Raw genomic sequence first — 10403 nt, forward strand, 5'->3', positions numbered from 1 at the left:
AAAGCTGTCCTTAGGCAAAAAGAAGGATAACAGCAAAGGTTGGAAAAAAGCTTGAAGTACAACTTATAATGAATCATTTATTTAAGAAATTTGGTTCTATTGCTCTTTATATATTGCTTATGACTTTATGGCAATTCTCCTGATTTTTCTTCTTCTCTTTTTTTTTTAATTTTCTATTAAAACCCACTGTAAAATAGAACAAGAAATTAAACCAGTATTCAGAATCTAGCAACTGCTTTGTTTGAATTCCTGTGTTGTTGGTTAAGGCTGAAAAGATCTTTAAGGATGTTTAGGTCTTAAAAAAAAGAACATCGAGGTATCTTAGAAGAGATGTAGAAAAGATTTTTTCTAGAAAAAATGCCATTAGAAAACACATATCATTCATCCTACATCCCCACTTGCTCTGGGGCTGTTGAATAAAATAATGGGATGTTAATGCAACATGTAAGTGTTCTGAAATTGTTTCCTAGAGCACTTTATGTTGAGAGATTTTATCAATTAACCTGGATAAATATTCTTTTCATTAGGCAGGGAGCTCATGAGTTTAAAAACTTGAATAGCAAGCAAAATGCAAATCTTGACTGATTTGTGCTCCATTAAGTGATGGGTTAAAGGCATATGAACCACCTAATAATAACTGAATATGCATGAGCCCAGTGAGGTCCATGCCATTATGGAAACACTGACCAATCTTTTGTCCCTCATGTTTACATATTAGATACAGCAGAGGGAGGAAATGTAAAAAAACATCCTTCAAAAAAGGCATATAAGGCCAACTTGCTGAATTGCTGAAGTGCTGCTCTGACAAGAAAGAGTGCTAATGCAGAAATCATTGCACGGCACTGGAGAACTGATTCAACCTGCTCCTGAGGAAAAAATACATTCGGCACACTAGCTTAACTTGATCAATTCTGACAAAAGCTGCTAGCATAATACCGTAATTGCTTGGGGACCTAAAAAAAATTCTAAACTTAAATTTTACATTAGTGTGTTTAATATATTCAGTCTCAAATATGCTGAATACCTCTGAATCGTGTTGCTAAGGGACCTCCAACACACTACAGAAGCATCTCTGTGTTTTTGGAATTCAGATTCCTACTAGAAATACCCAGCGGTTCAATCACCCACCTACCACAATCATGCTGACTTCCTTCAATAATCCCCATCCCTTTTCTATTCTGCAAATTACTCATCTGTGGGATGACTCATTGTGTCACACATAGTGCAGTTGATTGGACACTTGACAGCCTCACACCTTGAAGCTGGCTCCTCAGCTGTTTAACATATGCCTCTTGTTCTGAAGTTCCTGTTGCCATCCCTCGTGTGAGGCAAAATAGTGTCCCCTGCCCCTGCTGAAATGCATTTTAATCTAATCTTATCAGTATGTCTTGAAGGAAAAGCAAATGAAAGAAGGAAAGATGCAAGATTGACTATCAACAGAAAATGTGAAATTACTTCGGAGTCCAGAGAGTAAAGAGGCATTTTGGTTTTGGTCTTGTCAAAGAAAGGTTTGTCACGAAAAACAGCTCCCCTTTGGTAATCCCAGATCAAACAACACAACTAATACTGTGCCTGCTGTACAAAGGTTTGACAAATAGGGGCAGTTTGTCACATTCTCAAGAGCACTCATATAACATTAACTTTAAAATTCCTACAAGTGATTACTCTAACTCCATACAGAACAGAAACATTGAAGGTCATGTCTTAGACTATTTCAAAGGGAAAAGCTATTTTCTCTGGGTTTCCAATAAAGTTTTACAAATGATTTATGATCCTAACTGTCTAGAAATACTAATGATTTGGGGCCATTTATGGATTTCTGTTGAATTTTAATTACACCCACAGATAATGCTTCTATACTTTCAAATGCAAGACTGATATTCAAAATGCGAAAATCTTAGAGATCCTAAAGCCTTACTCCATATGAACATGCTTTCTGTGAGAATGAATGTAAGTTTATTTTTAATTGATTCACCTTCCAGTTCTTTTGTTAGGTAGGAAAATTATAAACATGAATATAATAAGAAATACCATATAAATAGAATTAGAAGAGCTCTGAAGAGGTCATCTTTTTCATCCTTGCCCCACGCCACAAATCCATGCAAGTAAATCGAACTATATTTACTTAGCCTTACATTAAAGTCTTCCAGAGTGAGAAATTACTCAGTTTCCGAAATACGTTGCCTCACTATCCCATTAGAAACGTCTCTGAAACCCAAATATCCTTATTACACAATAAGATTATCACCTTTCATCCTATTTACTGCAGCTATTATGAAAAGATGTAGTGAACATACCAAGCACATATTTAAATATCTGGCTAGTGAATCAAAGGAACATTGTAAGTATGGAGAATGTTGTTCTTCTCAGCATTACTGTCTCTGTTTTTTCTTTCAAGCTTCCTATTTTTCACTGGAAAGATTATTCTATCAATTCTCATCCACAGGTCATTTTATGCTTCTTGTGTTCCCAAGGACTCTCCCCTGCTTGTCTTGAAGTGTTGTTCCCAAATCTGTCCACATTATTGTTTCAAGATTTCATACAATATGGATTTATACTTACTACCAGTGCATGTCAAGCCTAATATAGTCACAATACACACAGGCAATCAAAATTTTTTCATTTATTTTCTGATCTATATTTGAATACTCTCAGGGACAGATCACAATCTACTGGTATTGTCATAATTTCTGACTTTAAATGTTTTGTCACTCTGTTCCTTTTCAAGTCATCCTTGTAATATTGGTTTCTAGAAAAAAAGATGATTCTTTCAATTTCAATTTTGACTACTTAAAAAAAAAATAAAAAACACTTTTCATTTCAGTTGTTACCTGAAAATTTATAGATGATGATAATGCCTGCATCCCCAAAGTCCTTCTACTTGAAAACAATTTCCTGAACTTCACTTTAAGCATGTGGATTTTCTCTCTGAACCATGTCAAATAGTGTATCAGTAAAAAAACAAAAGAAACAAAAAAAAAAAGGATATAAAGGAGTAGATAGACTCTTGAACGTCATCTTTGATTAGTCATTCATATGCTTCACTGTCAATACTGAGTTAACCTAAGACTAGCTTTAGCTTCACCAGGGAAACACCAAACAGAATAAATTTTAATTTCTCTGCCTTAAACTTTTCTAGCATCATGGATTATTTTCCATTATGAAATTGTTTTTTTCTAGAAATCTAGTTGTTTATTGGTATTCTGCTGGTTGAACAGAAGGGAGTACTTTAGTCCTTAAATCTGTTGTAATTAAAAATAATCAGAATTAAGTGTATAATTTTGCTCAACAATGGTAAGAAAACAAAGCCATTTCCTTTAAAACCATTAGTGAAATATTTTGTGGAGTAGATTCAGGGGTTTGGCTAGGTAAATCTCTCACATTATTTCCCATGTTGAATAGAGAAACATTTAGCAACCTTTAGAGTAACAAGTGTCTTGGACACATCTACATGATGAACAGTTATTTGCAAGAAACAACACAAAAATGAATAAAATATAATGCTGTCAGAACAGTAATCTCCTCTTGACTAAAAATTTCTGTTGCATTCTGTGTATATCTGTGCTTGATTTCCAATCAAATGACTTACCTGGACAGCTTTCAATCTCTTTAAAATAACCAATTTCATATGTAAAACAGCACTGGAAACACTGGGAAACCTGTATGAAAGATATCAGTATGTTTTAGAAACCTGAAGTAAACTCTCTCATTTAAACACTGCCAAATGGATTACGAGCTAGACAAGTATGCAAGTGCATTTATTTGGAAATTTCCTATAGAGCTGTGTTGTAAAAGATTACAAATATCCCACTTGTCACTCCCACTGCAATCGATTTGAGATCTGCTGCTACCAAAGACACCAGACACTGCAGTCTGTCACTAGTTAGTCTGTTAATCAGTTTAAAGATGCTATTCTTACAAAATATTGTAAGATCAATAAGCTTATGTGTTAGGAAAAGTGCTAATCTAACCTCTGTACAGCATGAAGGGCAAAGCAGTGCAGTAATTTTATAATGTTGTTAATTAACCACGATTGAAAAATCCATCACTGTAGGCTTTGTTGTATCATTAATTGTTTGACCATATTGCTTTAGCATAAAAACAGCAGCACAAAAAAAACCCCAAAAAACAACAAAATCGGAATCCTGGTTCTTTGCACTGAAAAGCTTAATATGCCTTACTGGAGTCAAATTTGTCAAAGAATCCTACAAGGCAATATTGTGTATCAGATTAACATTGTATTTCCATGCTTTAGAACCAGTTTTCATATCAAGTGTAGTTTTCATTGTTCTGAAAAGAAATAATTTCCAAAATTCTTTAAATCTCAGAGTTTTGGGCTTAAGAACCATATTTCTCTGTAAAAAAATAAATACATAGTATGTACTCATCTTGATTTCAAGTGCAATTGAAATGCTAACAAATACACCCACCTTCCAAATTTGACTCTATTATGTCCACAAATATCTGCTGAGATATTTTATTTCTAAAGATTATTAAATTCGTAGTCAAATGTCTTCATATGTATAAACTCATACACTATAACATATTAATTCACAATAAAACTTAAACAGCACATTTTAAAACACAGCTTAAAAAACCACATTTTAAAATACGACTTAAACTAACTACCCTGCAACCTTGCTTCCAAACCTGCACTCCACTGATGTGAAGTTTCACCATTTTCTAATTGGTTATACTGTTCTAGGGCTCCAGGAGGTGTGAATTATATCATTTAGCTTTAATTTGCTGCCCATAAGAAAAAAAGTAGTAAAAACAAATTTTCTTATTAAAATCTTATGATTTTCTTATGACAAACAAGCAAACAAACAGACAAACTCAAACAGTAGGCACATCTGGTCAGCTCTCAAGTCCAAGATATTTTTTCCTACCATAGGATCAGGCTCAGAGTTCTGCCACAAAAAGCCCTGAGGCTCAGAACACCTGTGTTAGACTCAAGTTTGCAGTGCAACATAATTTTGTATGTGGCGATAAGACAGTTTTTGTTACTTTTTGCAGTCTCTGGATGCTGATGTATCTGCAAGGCATAAGCACATGAATAGGGGTAGACTACAGAATTTATTCTCCTTAGTTTTGCTGTGGCTGTTTGCTGATGGAGCTTGGCAGTATAACAAAAGGAAAAGGCTGAGACAATAATGGATCTTTAATAGGAAGGAGCACTCAAATACCATGTTAGGCAGAGGCCAACAAAGAGATCAAATGAATTATGTTCCTCCTATTAACTATAAACCGTAAAGTATTCTTGGATAGTGGCAAGCAGCCAAGCTCCTGATACACACCAGATGAAAGACACAGCTCTTCCAGGACCTTAAGTTGATTTCAGGAATCCTTTATTAGCTGAGCACCATCTTAGGGCAACCCCTGTAATATCCTTATTTTACAAATATTGAGTCCGGGTTTTGTTTCTATTTTCTCTATTTATCATCCAATCTTTGGGACAAGAAGTATAAAAAAATTTAATTTTGAAAATCAAACTCTCATTCTTAATTTGACTATTTTCTGTGATATCCTTTACTTCCACATGGATTTAATTAGAATTTTGGGTGTATTTCATATGAATCCAAACTTTATTTTGGATTTTATCTTTGCAGAAAGATCTTTCAGGTCCTCAAGTCTGTCTTTTCATTCACACTTAAATGACTTTAAAACTTGCACCTTCTAATAGTATTAGAATTAACTGCCCCTCTCTACCACCTTACTTGGAAATGTCCTTCTCTTTCTGCTTTGCAGTATGCCTTCACTTTTTTCTGAAAGTTCTTCAAAAATATACTAACATTTCTTTTTCCTCAAACAGCTTCTAATTATACTGCTTAAGGTTTTAGTAGAACATTTAAGTGGGGCTGACCCTGTCGAGGTGCCTCTCACTCCCTTTCTCACCTGGACATGGGAGAGAAAGAATAAAAACAATTCATGAGTTGAGATAGGACAGGGAGAGATCAAAAATCGATTACTGAGATGGGCAAAACTCACTCAGTTTGGGAATATGTACTCAATGTATTACTAACAGAATAAGAGCAGGATAATGAGTAATAAAATAAATCCTAAAAACACCCTCTCCCCACCTCTTCCCCGGCTCTTCCTCCTCCCCCAGGAGACCAGAGAGACAAGGAATAGGGGTTATGATCAGCTCATCACACGTTCTTCCTGCTGCTGCTCAAGGAGAGGAGCTGGAGTCCTTTCCCTGCTCCAGTGCGAGGTCCTTCCCACAGCAGACAGTTCCCCATGAACTTTTCCAGAGTGAGTCCATCCCAGCAGCAGCAGTTATCCACAAGCTGCTCCGAAGTGGGTGACTTCTCCACAGGGTCAGTCCTTCAGGAACAGGCTGTTCCAGTGTCCCCCATGGGGTCACAAATCCTGCCAGCAAACTTACTCCAGCCTGGGATCCTCTCTCTACAGGTCCTGCCAGAATCCTGCTCCAACACAGGCTTCCCATGAGGTCACAGCCTCCTTTGGGCATCCCCCTGCTCCAGCCTGGTCTCCTCCAGGGGTTCCAGGTGGATCTCTGCTCCCCCATGCCCTCCCTGGGCTGCAGGGGCACAGCTGCCTCACCATGGGCTGCTCCAGGGGCTGCAGGGGAATCTGAGCTCCAGAGCCTGGAGCAGCTCCTGCCCCTCCTTCTGCACTGCCCGGGGTGTCTGCAGGGCTGCTCCTTGCACACGTTCTCACTCCACTCTTCCCTGGCTGCAATTAAATCTGTGCAATAACATTTTTTTTTCCCTTCTCATATCTGTTATCCCAGAGCTGTTACCACCATCACTGATGGGCTTGTCCTTGGCCAGCAGGTTCCGTCCTGGATCCAGCTGGCATTGGCTCTGCAGGACATAAGGGAATCTTCCAGCAATTTCTCGCAGAAGCCTTCCCTGTAGCCCCTGAGATCCCCCTCCCCCCCACCAAAGCCTGGCCATACAAACACAAAACAAGCATTTACACCTCAGTAACACTACAGTAACCCTTGCTCTCATCTAAATGCCTGTTCTTGGATCTGTGTTGCCAAAAAATCTCTCTCAGTATCTTAGCTACCAGATGAGCAGCAGACTATGGCTTTGATATAACTGGTGCCTGACAGTTGTCAAAATTCTTCACAGCATTTAAACCCCTCACGCTCCAGAAAGATTATGAGATACATTGCCTTTAAAAGGAAAATCTGCATAATTATGTGAATTTAAAATGAGAAGTTTACTTCTGTTTCCTTTTTTTGTCTTTTTTTTTTACAGAGAAGTGAAAAAGGCAACTTCTTTAATACCACACCACTCTATTTGATTATCCTGAAAACAGATTATCCTTTGCCCTGAAGAGAATATTCTCACATTCTTTATTAAATCAGCTCCTCTTTTGAGCTGAAGACCATAGCTATGTCTTACTTTTTTTACATAAAGGAGTAGATGTTCTGTTCTTTCAGCAGGCAGCCTAGTTCCAAGTTTGTCTGAAGTAAATGGTGTCTAGATTTATCATGCATCTCATTAAATACAGTTAAATTCTTCCATGTATTAAATGATATTTCTTTGTGAAATACTGACTTGGAAAAATTCTGCAAGTTAGCAAAAACTAAAAAGAGAAGGAGTGCAAAAGACCATGATAAGGATTCATTGACTGTAAAGATGGATTTGAGAGACTGCAAATATGGTTACAGGTAACTAAGAAAGATTATTTCTTTACAGTTATGGTTATTGCTCCATAACAAGTGACATAGCTTAGCAATTTTTAAATTATCTTTAAACACTTCTTTTAATTTGGTTATTAGTAGCATCTCTGTGGTTATGTAGAACATGTCCCTGACAATGGCTGTGTTATCAAACAATAATGAGTGAAAGCATGTTTGATGATTGTTTTGTATCATATTAATTTTAACTCACAGTAATGAAGAATCTTCTAAAAAAATGCATCACCACAAATTTGGCCTTGATTTTTTAAACATCTTCACTCTCCCAACTTTTTAGTGAAAAAGATAACTTCTCTGACCCATTTCTTGGAATCTTCAGTGGAACTTTAACACTTACTGCTGCAGAATGTCACTGCTGCTGAGTGCTGAATGTTCACCAGCTCTTTTTTTTAATATATTTTTCATTATTTGTGTTCAATGTCAGCATTCATTTCTCTGAAAAACAAAAATGACAGTATCATCTCATTTAAATCTTCCTGTAAATCCTATTCAAACAGGTGCTACAGAACTTTATTCTAAAAAAAAAGAAATTTTAATGGCCAGGTTTGCATAGAGAGTTGAGAAAGGCCTTCAGAGCAAGTTCTTGCCCTGAGCCCTCAGAATCCTGGAGGAAACATTCCCAAAGCAAATCTGGAATACTGACTTTGCCAGCCTGAATTTCTTTCTCTCCTCATGTATATGCAATAGCGATTCATCTGGCAGGTATGGGCCATGAACCATGCTAAAGAATCCTCCAATTGCAGCAGAAATGCACTATAATGAGTCCCATAAAAATCACTAAGTCTGACATTGGAAGGACATTGGGAATATTAAAATTGAGATTCAGGTGTCTGGAGAGCATGGGTGCACATTACCATACATTTCCCTAAGCCTGTAAACTATTCTTGTCCTGCTGCAATTTGCACAGTGCAGCAATTAATTATGGATTATTTTTATAGGATAATGGTGAGCATAATCAGTCAAATTTAATTGACAGCCCACTGGAACTTAAGGAGATTTGATTTTTTAGAGTTTTGAATTTTTGGAAACCTCAAATTAAAGGCAGACAATTAAGACTGATACTGTCAAAGACTGTCCAATTAATCACAATTTGTTTACCAGTGCACACATCCTGTTGTACCAAATACAGTAATGTCAAATAGATATTTTCTTGCCACATTTTATTTTAAAGGTGGGCTTTCATTTTCTTTCCTATTCCTCTGGCAATATCAGTCATACCTTATGACTTACCATGTTTTTTAATTCATGTATAATTCTACAGCTATTAATATTTTTTAATGTATTTTATGTGGATAATATATATAATAATTATAAATTTCTTTGAGAAATATTTCTAACATTTCATGAACAGAATCTTATCCAGCTCATGACTGAAATTACATGTTTATTTCATCTACTACCCCTTTATTTGTTTGCACATAAGTCACAGAAACATGTAATAGAAGAATACCTGATAATTTGCCTGTTCCTTATTGCTTCCCCAAATCTTTGGCAGGATTAGTCAGTCACACAGACTGCAGTAATAAATGTTCAGATTTTCCTCTTTTTTTTTTTTTTTCCTGGACTTTGGTTTATGGGAGATAAGAATAATCATAAACTGGGCAAACTGAAGTGCAGTCTGAATTGTGCAGCTCTTCAAACCACATGGGCTTCTCCCATCTACCTCCTCATGCTCAAATTGATAAATAGTAAAAGATAACAAAAGTCTGATGATTTCATCAGCTCCAGAACAATCACTGGCATCACACTGCTTCCTCAAAATCATTCATAACCACAGGAGACTTTCGCATTGATGTTATCCCATTACACCCTTTGACAGTGTTATTATGTGAGGGCTGTGTCTGTTTGTGCTTCTGTGTTCATGCACATATCCCTAGCGTGCAAAAAAGATGAAAATGGTTCCTCAAGGTATTTGCTTAACTAGATAGAAGTTTTCTGAAAAGGTATTGCACTTTTGAGAATGCTAATTCCTCTGAATGTTTATTTTTACCCAAACTGAAATAATTCTTTATTTACAATGGTCAGGTTTGAATGACACCTGTGTTATGAACATCACACCACTCTGAATTTCTGTTATTTTTCCCTTTGCCACTCTGACTGGAATGAAGAGAAGGAGGAGGGCAACAAAGATGATGAAAGGGCTGGAATGAATGTCTGTGGTGAGTGACTGAGGGCTGTGGACTTGTCTAGAGTGGAGAAAAGGGGGCTGAGGTGAGATCTCATTGCTCCTTGCAGCTTCCTGAGGAGGGGAAGTGGAGAGGGAGATGTTGAGCTCTTCTTCCTGTGACATAACACATGGGAACAGATTAAAGCTGGACATGGGGAGATTTAGCTCGGACATCAGGAGACATTTCTTCAAGATGGTGGTCAAACACTGGGACAGGCTGCCTAGAGAAGCGGTCCATGTGCCAAACCTGTCAGTGTTTAAGGGTGTTTGGACAATACCCTTAACTACATGCTTTAACTTTTGGTCAGCCCTGAACTGGTCAGATAGCAGGACTGGATGACCACTGTAGGTTACTAACAACTGAAATTGTCTTTTCTATTCTAAAGTCTTTAAAGGTGAAGCCACACTAAAATGTTGGTTTGGACAAGGAATGTGTTTTTGAGTAAAATTTCCTGACCAGCCTCAGTGACACATTAGTAAGGATTTTTGGAGTGATTCATTCTGCAGATCCATTCTCTTGGGACACACACTCATTAGCAGTGTTGCTGCCTAATGTCA

This window comes from Corvus cornix, chromosome Z (genome assembly GCF_000738735.6).
Source record: "Corvus cornix cornix isolate S_Up_H32 chromosome Z, ASM73873v5, whole genome shotgun sequence".
Taxonomy (NCBI): domain Eukaryota; kingdom Metazoa; phylum Chordata; class Aves; order Passeriformes; family Corvidae; genus Corvus; species Corvus cornix.